General features: G+C 35.6%; 1 pseudogene; it reads right to left on the reverse strand.

The window, feature by feature from the left end:
- Positions 1 to 6486: 6486 nt before the first annotated feature.
- Positions 6487 to 10248, reverse strand: LOC145796058 (G-type lectin S-receptor-like serine/threonine-protein kinase At2g19130; annotated as a pseudogene).
- Positions 10249 to 10455: the final 207 nt, after the last annotated feature.

A 10455-nucleotide genomic window follows, 5' to 3' on the forward strand; every position in this document is an offset into this window, starting at 1 on the left:
ATATGTCACATCAAAAATTTCCTACTCAATTCAAAACTCTTTTCAAAACTCATTCACCAAACAAATTTTCCACGCTCAAATCATAATTCCAAAACTCACAAACTAAAAATACAACTCTATTCTCAAATTATATTTAGAAAACTCTACCAAATGCAATCCTAATTTTGATTTTGACAAAGAATGGTATTATGATCAAATTTATCCTTAATACTTAAGATTTTATGATGATTGATTGATCGAATATGGATGGTAAGATTATTGAGTTGGAATTGTGATTTGACCTTAGATGAGATTATAACTTCTACTACCTTGTTTGCTTCATATGCTCTTGGATCTATGTTTTTGAAAATTATTTCAGAGGGAGGTAAATAGAGTATGAGTCCGGGTAGAGAGTTGAGTTTTAGGAATGCTGTGATGTATGTTGGTACTCGCGAGGGGAGTCAAGGTGCCCAATTGCCCTGTCTGCGCATATTGTCAGACGAATGTGGGAAAATATTTTTCGGTGTCCACTAGTCTTGCCATGTTGCGAAAAACCGATGATTTTGGGTGCCCATGTCTTGCCGTATTAATAGTTAGTAAATGTGGAGATTGTTTCAACTATACGTTATAAGTATTTGTATTTTGGACTCTTACAAGGGATTCATGACTCACTACAAGAATTAACACTTTTGGCAACCAAAAAATTGGTCGCTAAAAGTCTATTTTTGGTCGGCAAAAGTTATCCGCGACCAAATTTTTTGGTCGCTACTTTGGTCGCCAATTGAGGGTCGGCAAAAGTAATTCGCGACCAAAATTTTGGTTGGTCGGCAAAAGTCGGATTTGCCGACTAAATTTTTGGTCACGAAATATATCATTACCGCGACTAATTCATTTAGTCGCTAAAACACTTTGGTCGCGAAAAGTGATATTTTCCCGACCAAAACGTTTGGTCGCCAATTATCACATTCAACGACCAAAAAGCTTGGTCGCCAATTGTGACATTCCGCAACCAAAAATTTTGGTCGCCAATCGTGACATTCCGAGACCAAAAAGTTTGGTCGCCAATTGTGACATTCCACGACCAAAAAAAGTTTTGGTCGCCATTTGTTACTTTTCGCGACCAAAACTTTTGGTCGGCAAAAGTGAGTTTCCACGACCAAGAGCTATTTTGGTCGGCAATAGATGTATTTTTTGCGACCAAAACTCTTGGTCGGCAATTGTCATTTTTTGCGAAAAAAAATTATTTATTTGTCGCGACTAATAAATTGGTCGCCAAAGCAGGAAAACAATACACTTGTAATTCCTAATAATTTATTCAATCCATAATAAACCTATAATTTTAAAGCATCGCTCAAATTAACTGAATCATTAACATTCAACACAATATATATTTCATTAACATTCAATTTATTAAATTTCTGTCAAACAACCAGACATTGTTCCAATTCAAACTGAAACAACCAGACATCCCCACCATGGTGTTCCACCAGACATTGTTCACACAAAATAATGACAACCAAAGAATCTAACAACACCTTTCTAAACTGTCAAACAACCTACTTCCGAAATTTCTTAAATTTCCCAAAACACTAGTGTACATTATATACATCCTATTTATAGCACTACATTCCAATTCAAACTGAAACACCCTAGTTTTAGCAAGAACAAAAAGAAACAATTCTACAAGTAAATAATATGTGGAAGCTTTGACTAAAACAAGAACTCTGTGTCAAAAACTTCGAGGAAATTGTGGACGCCAATAGGGTTCACACCTGGCCGGAAAGCATTTCCTTCAATATACCTGTGACAACATTTAATCAATTAGCATTTCACCTAGTGTTGGGTAATTGCAATTTGCTTGTACTGATTGAAGACAGAAACTCACATTTCTTTCAAGAAAGTGTGCTTATAGAATGCATCCGGGATTCTCCCAGTAAATTGATTATGATCCAGGTACCTGCAATGAAAGCAAGCTTAAGATGCTGTCCCGTGCCTACCCAAAAAAAAAATGTTGTCCCAGATACACAAAATATAGATTTTTGGCAGATGTAAACGCTGGTTACGGAGTTATTGTGTTGTGTTTATGAACCGGGCTGCTTTCAAATTGCATTATTAACAATTTTGGCAAAATCAATAGCTAACTCCATACTTTGTTTTGCAAAATAAGGATAAAAAGAGACATGGCATGGTTGAGTGATCAAATGAAGTAGGATAGATTTATTGAAACTAAAGAATCAAAGAATTACTTCAAGCCAATAAAAGAATCAAAAGAAAATTTTCCAAATTATGAGGGAACACTTCAAAACAATATCTTCAGGAAGTAGATAACCAAAACCACATTGATATGGCAGTACTTGTGAAATTAGAAACCAGTGTTTGTAGAGACTTGAGAGCCTGACACCATTTTGTGCATCCGAAATCATACCCATGTCATTAATGTGTTAGCTGAGAAACTATAAAACAATCACATACCTAACCATTGTGCCCACTGTGCAATTAACTGGGAAAACAATAAGTGTCCAATGGTGGTGTTCCCTCTTTCGTTCATCGTCCGAAATATCTGCAAGTGTGGATCCCTATAATATAGATAGCTATCAATCATATAAAACAACATTTTTATTCACAATACTTCCATCCTAGTTAACCAAAAACCAGGTAGAAAATACAGAGGGATAAAAGGATTAAAAGACTAAAGAAGGAAGACAGAAACAAAAAACTCACCTCTGAGCATGTCTCATCATAATCATGATTCCCAAGTAAAGGTTCCCAAAAAACTCACCTTAAGCCATCTAGCCCCGATGTCTCCAAATGTTCATGCCTTTTCCCATCGACATCCCCATGGTGGAGTCTTCTCCTCAAAGCTCGTGATGTCATGAGTTAAGATTGTTATATAAGCCTGTTTAATTAATGAATCATCCATAAAGTGCATCAATATGAGGAGCCAACAACACTGTTAACTACACTAAAGAACAAGGTAAAAAAATTCATCTCTATGCACCTACACAACATATAAAAAGAAATCGCAGTTGGCTAATGACCGAATTGTGAGCACTAAGCACCTTCCCACTAATTCTACTTTCTAGATGTATAATCTGCCAAGGCTAGGCTCTATCATGAATTTGTCCATTAAATACAAAAACAACAGTCTACCTGCTGTTTCTAAACAATTTACCAAGTGAAATAAGTTGTTCACCAGCAACAATAATAAAATAAAACAACATAAACAATTGATAAATCAAGAATTTCCCAAGAACCTTAAGACAATATAACCCTCTGTTTGATTGCTGAGGGAAAACAAAAAAACAAAATGAAAATTTGAGGAAAAACAAAACAAAATGAAAATAAGTCATGTCGTAACCTTTAACAAAAGTGGTGGCCAAGGCATCGTAATGATCAACTACTTTGCCACCAAGTTATGCTATGTAGACAACACCACCAAAAAAACACCTTCAGATTATGCTATGTAGAATCAAATTTGGGCCTTTTTTTACGAGCCCAAGACGAAGAAAACTAGGGTTCCCTATGAGGCCATGCTTAGCCTCGTACAGCAGCAATTGGGCGGTGGTCAGCCTCCCGGAACAGTCGCCGCCGCCGCTGATGAGGTTTTGGGTGTTTTGAAGAACAATAACCCCAACAAGAGGGAGGAGATTGAGCAATTGTTGAACCCTATGTCGAATCATGATTTCGATCAGATGGTTTCCTTTGGGAACCTAATCACTGATTTCCAAGAAGAAGAAGACAATGTTATGATTGATGATAATGTAGGTTTTACTGTTGTGTTTGACGAGGAAGAAGAACAGGAGGAAGAGAATGGGTTTTACTGTTGTGTTTGACGAGGAAGAAGAACAGAATGGTTTTGATGATGATGATCTTAAAGTTGAGACCAAGATTTTGGGTCATCTCCAATTCGATAAATTCAGCCTTGTTAAGTGTTTGTTGCAGAACCGGTTGAAGATTGTGTGGTGTACTCGTCTAGCCAGGGCCGAGGATCAGGAGACGAGAGAGAAGATTGAGGAAGAAATGTTGGAATCTGGACTGGAATTGGCTGCAATTCTTGAGCAGTTGCAAGCCGATTGAGAGAGAGAACACAGAGAGAGGGAGAGTAGGAGACAGAGGAGATCAGGGCCTTCTTTTAATTTTTTTTTTTTTCCAGGTACAAAACGACGTCGTTTTTACTTTGGCGACCAAATTTTTTTTGTCGCCAAAAAATTTCATTTCCCCCCTCCCTGTTTGAAATTTCCCTCCCAAACACTTTTGGCGACCAAAACACCATATTAGTCGCAAAAAAGCTACCTTCAGCAACAAATTTTTTTAGTCGCTAAATCTCAATCAATGGCAACTAAAATATTGGTCGCTAAAAGTACAAATTTGGCGACTAAATTTTTTTGGTCGCCAAAATGTAACCTTCCGCAACCAAATTTGAAGTTGGTCGCCAAAAGCATACCAATTTCTGCGACTAACTCATTTTTGGTCGCCAAAATGTGACCTTCTGCGACTAACTCATTTTGGTCGCCAAAAATATTGATCATTCGCGACTAATTTGTATTTTAGTCGGCAAATGTCATTTTTTTGCGACCAAAAATTTTTTGGTCGGCAAAAGTAGTCGCCAAATGTGTAAATTCTTGTAGTGACTTATTTACCTCTAGTGTTGATAAGCATTTTTATAGTGAACATATTTACTTCACTTTTATATTTTAAATTTCTAATTATAAACCATGAATTTTGTGAACTTTGATTTGTATTGGGGTACAATTATGCCATATAAGTGTTGAAATGATTAGATACTTTGCTAAATGTATCTCTACTGGGCATATAGCTCAACCCTGTTTGATTTTTCAGGAATTGACGATGTGCCACCACAACAATGATTTGAAACATGCATTTTGTGTACTTGGGAAGTTATGGTTCAAGAATATTTTGTTGTGAAGACCTAGATCCTTTGTGACAAGAGTTAGGAATCTATTTTGTTGTATAAGGTTAGGCCTTGAAAGTTTTTTTTTTTTTGTGTGTTAGCCTTTTAAGGAAAATTTCTTTTGTATACTCTTCTAGCTTGTTGAACTAACTCAAGGACATAAACTGTGGTTAGTGTATAAACCGGGAAATTGTAAATTTTAAACAATAGTTCAATGAGAAAGATGACTCTATTGTATCATGTTATGTGTGATTGTGGTGTGTTCTAGCAAGTTATGCTGGGCTGTTACATATTATAGTAAGATAAAAAATCTAACATTCACTCAAAAATTATAATTAAGACAAAAGAAATAGAGTTATTTTATCCATATGTATTAAGAGTTTCAAATAAGTTTTAAAAATTATATTTTACAACTTAAAAATATTTCTCATTTTTATTTTTATTTTTCAAATTAGTGGAAAAATGCAATAAATTATAATCTAAAATTGAATCAAGCACAGTTAGAGAATTGTTTTTGTTAAATAATTGATTTATAAGTGTTATCAAAAGAGACAAAATTACAAACAAAATATGAAAATTATGAAATTGTCCAGGAAAAAAAAAGAAAAAAGGATACAAACACAAAACAAAAGGGAAAGAAAAAAGAGAGCCATGCTATGGCAACTCCCTCTTACATTATTGTAAGATAAGATACGATATATACAAGCAAATGTAATGTTATGTCAAAATTTTTCAAATGTTCATTCCTAAATATATATATAACCTAATGTCTCTCCCCACATCGTCTTTCTTCATTGTATTGATTGTTAAGCTATTCTTAATTCTAATGCTCTATTTAGTTTATTAAAATGAAACAAAATAAAATAAAATGGTTCATTCTTTAAATTCCCTTAGAAAATAATCATTATTTTATAATGATAAATGATAATTTCATTTATAATATATTTATTATTTTTTTTAACTAATCAAACATAAAAATAAATAGTTTAATGAAATAATTATTACATTTTATTTCATTTTAGTCAACCAAAATATGAGCAGTAACATCCACATACAACTCTGTGAGAAGATTCAAAATTTGTGTTCAAACTTTCTTGGACCATTACAAAAGAAAATATCTTTTGATATAGCATCCTTCAGAAAAAGGGTTTCACATGGTAATTTATCCCTGCACGTTTCCCTCCAAGTTCACTGGAAGATTGAAAAATCTCATTTTTCATCCAAACACACTCTAAGATGGTGTTTGAATCTTCAAAATCCATGAAGTAAAAACTAAACTTTTCACTTCTAATTTCTCTTTTTTATCCTCTACAATTTCAAGATCCGAACACAAGTTTAAAATTTTTAATAATAATAATAATAATTCAAAACAGTAGAATTTCTAACAAATTCATTGAAAACAGTAGAATTCACTAACCGTTGGGGACTTATTTTGCTTTAACACACTCGTACTTCTAAAAGATGTACATGAAAAGTCGAGCAGTGCACAATCCTACAGCAAAACCATAAACCAGTAACATTGATTATAAGACAATAAAACAATACATACCAAGTACAAAACCCAATAATATATAGTGCTCAAGCACACCCATGATTTATTGTTTTAGACTTGAAACTGGACAATACAGTGCTATTGGCTTGAGGAAGCAGTTGAAGGATTGCTCCATAGTTGTGACTTCCATTTGATCGAAGAACAAATCAGTGAAGAAATGAGAAAAATTATAGATATGTTCCTAGTCGGCAACAAGGGCTTGGAGCAAGCGAGGAATTGGACACAGGTTCACATCCAGAATCCCTTCGAGGATCTAAACTACCTGACCCGTTGATGGCCTATCATTCTCATCATCTTGGATGCACCAAGAAGCAACTTTTCAAATTCGCCATACCTCTTCAATGTCAACATGTTTCTCCAGCCTATGGAATAACAAATTAAGGACATCACCACCTTCTGCGACTACACTTGCAGCCCAAATTGGAAAGAATTTAAATATTCTTTCTTCAGATTGATCAATGTTTCTTTTTCCCGATATCAATTCAAATAGCATCATACCATAGCTGTACACATCAGCTTTGGTGGTAATGGCCAACCCTAATATCCACTCTGGCGCAAGATAACCCATTGTCCCTCTCATGGTTGTCAGAACCCTGCTGAATTCTCGCCCAAGAAGCTTTGCCAAACCAAAATTTGCCACTTTTGGGCGGAAGTTGACATCAAATAGAATGTTCGCTGGCTTTATGTCACAATGTATGATACAGTCTCTGCAGTTTTCATGGAGACAAGCCAACCCCCTAGGTGTCCCTAGTGCAATTTGGTACCTTTTGTTCCAGTCCAAAACTGTTGACTCCTTTTCATGAAAAAGATGGGAATCTAAGGATCCATTCTGCATGTAATCGTACACCAACAACTTCCTTTTACCTTCAGAGTAGAACCCACAAAGCCGAACAAGATTAACATGTTGGATAGTCCCAAGGGTGCTAACTTTTACTCGAAATTGCTTCTCTCCTTGGCTGATGCTTTCCAGCTTCTTCACAGCTATGACAGTGGAATCAGGCAATGTCCCTTTGAAAACAGAACCAAAACCCGCTCCCCCAATTTTCTCCGAGAAAGTTTTGGTTGCTTTTTGCAAATCTTTGTATCTAAATGCAACCAATGAACCATAAACTGTTGCCATCCTCTCTTCATGCAGAAAGCTCAACCAGTGAGAAGTGTTTCGCCAAAGCAAACAAGGGGTTGCTACAATCCTGTTTTGTCGCTTCAAGAGAACCACACACACGAGCACCAAGACGGCTATTGGACAATTTTCACTGTAATTAAAATAATTAATTCTGTTGTGTACTTAACAACAACTAGAATATAAAAGAAATAAAGGAAATGAGAGAAAATGTTTGATTACAAAAATCAAACTAGAAATAAAATTAAATAAATAAAAACCGATTTTATTTGTCACAAAAACAAAATTAAAATCTGATTTAAATAAACAAATAAAACAAAATAATAAATTAAACCACTTACTTGATTAATTTCTTCGAATAATAATCTGATCAAGTCCAGTGTTTGACACTGTGTTCTTAAGACAGATTCGTCCTCTCCTCGGTGCTTTCAGAATATGGACGTCTATCTCCCAGGATGAAATGATCAACAACAAATAAATGCAGCACTACAATTTATTTGTTCAACGAACACACTTATTGTATACACTCTTTCTCACAGAAAAAAAATGGAATAAATGCAGCAAAATGCAGAGATGAATTGCAGCAAAAGAGGGACGAAAATTGGAGTTAATCTGATCAAATGAGGGCTGGTCTATTTATAAAAGTAATGGCACCTTTTAATTTTGAATTGAACAGGTAGCATACCTGTTTGAACAGGTACTGTACCTGTTGGGTTTGAATTTGAATAGATAACCGAATCTGTTTGAATTTCAAATCTGTTCGGGTGGTTTTAAATTTGAACCGAACAGATTCTGTTTTGGACAGGTTCAATTTCTGAAGAGGTGCAAATAAAATTTTGAATTTAAAAAATGAAATTTAAATTTGGATATAATTTATTCTATCAAAAATAAATTGAATTCAAATATTTTTTGCTCAAAAAGTTTGGTATTGGGGGCCGCCCGACCGTGGTGATTTTTGGATCCAATGAGTCTAGCCCATTTTGCCCATAATGTTTCCTTTTTTACAAACTTGGGGTGCCCTTTTGGGCCCTCCTTAAGTTATAAGTCCAAGCTATATAAACTCATTCAAAACTTCCCACCAAATCAACGTGGGACAAGTCATTTACACAAACCTTGAGGAATTTTCACAAAAACTCAATTTCCATGGAGCACACTTTGGCTTCAATTTCTCATTCACTCGATAATGGTTTTCAGCAACCAAATATACCACGTGAATCACAACGAAGCATAGAACGCATTACCACTTTGACCCGCCAATTTTGGCGTACGGGTCCACCTAAATAATTGACCAAAGTTAGGAAAAAATTCTGGTTTTACCCAGAATTTCAAACCATTTCTAACAAGACGGCTTCCAATGCAATTGAACCCACAACAGCACCGATAATAATCCCCTTTTTAAATTTAGGCTTTGGAAACTCGGAAGCAGCAAGTCTGAGATAAAGAGTGTTTCCACTGCCATCTGGCAGATTCATGAGCTCCCCAATCCAAATTGAACACCCATTACTATCATAAGCATAAGCAGTGCAAGAGCAATTGTTCAAGCAAGAAGATTCGCATTCAGTGGCACTGCCAACAGCCAGAGACTGAGGAAATTCAGGCAATCTCGTGTTGGAAATTTCCCAAAACCTGTCTTTCTCTTGATTAGCAGCAGTAATATTCCCACACAGCAACTCGGTTCTCCTCACACACCCCCCAGAATAATCACTCAAATTCCAATCATTGAGTGACTTGGGATTGAAACCCATCAAACAATTACAGAAGGGTTGTATAATATTATTGCATATTCCATATTGCCCGCAGAAATCATAAACCTCACATAGCTGCCTCGGCTAAGCCCAAAACAAAGTCCACTGCTTTGTGCTTTCCAAACTGAATTGGATTTGTCCCGAAATATCCATAACAAATCTAACAATAATTGAAGGATTATACAGAGAATATGTGAAGTAACTCTCATTGTCATTGTCATGATAGCTAAAATTAAAGATATAATCAGTTCTCATATCAGGCATTAAGCTGAAAACCTGCCCATTCCAAGGACCAGTTTTCCAATACTGTTTAGACCCATTCCAAGATATAACATACTGACTATTATTTGCATCAAGACTAAGAGAATACAGTCCTGTTGAAGTCTTCTGAGTTCTTCCATGAAGTTAAACGTTGGTGTGTGTTGGTAAGCTTATTGTAAGCAATCTTTGCACCAGGCAACCAAGTGTGAGCAGGGTGATCAAAACTTTGCCAAATTGGTTGATTTGAATTAGACCCATCTCTCAAAATCAAATTCCCATCATCCCCTAGAACAGCCACCACAGAATTGGAAGTGGTAGAGTTCTGATTTGTGGACCAAATCAGAGTTTGGGATTCATTTAAAATCACCAAATTACCATCTAAGATTTTGAGTACAGAGGAATACTTATCAGAGATGGGATTATCTCTATTGGCTACCCAAACTATTGTTAGAGTAGATACTTTGGCGTACCAAATGGATATGTAATAGTATGAGGAATTACCTGGTTTGCAGAAACCCAGTTCAAAATTCCCACCAGCAGAGGTTATGGTCTGGTTCCCAGAAAGACATTGATTTGCAGAGATGGTGTCAGCTCCATGGGAGAGAATGTTGGTGAAAAAGAAGCAGCATATGAAGAATGCAAAAAACATGAAGCATGGATATTTTCTGAAATCCATATGATTATCTGCACAAAAGGGAAATTAGTATGAAACAGTGGATGACTCGTATCTTTATAAGAATGGGTCTCAAATTATTACACTTCTATTTTTATATTTTTTGGTATTCTTTTCAATGTTTTAGCGTCTCGTTGTCGCCAAGACCAGGAAAAAGATGAAAAAAAATACAATTCCACAAATAGCAGTCATCCACACTTCGAAGTCAAAGAA

This window comes from Camellia sinensis, chromosome 7, assembly GCF_055761805.1.
Source record: "Camellia sinensis isolate YWXY chromosome 7, ASM5576180v1, whole genome shotgun sequence".
Taxonomy (NCBI): Eukaryota; Viridiplantae; Streptophyta; class Magnoliopsida; order Ericales; family Theaceae; genus Camellia; species Camellia sinensis.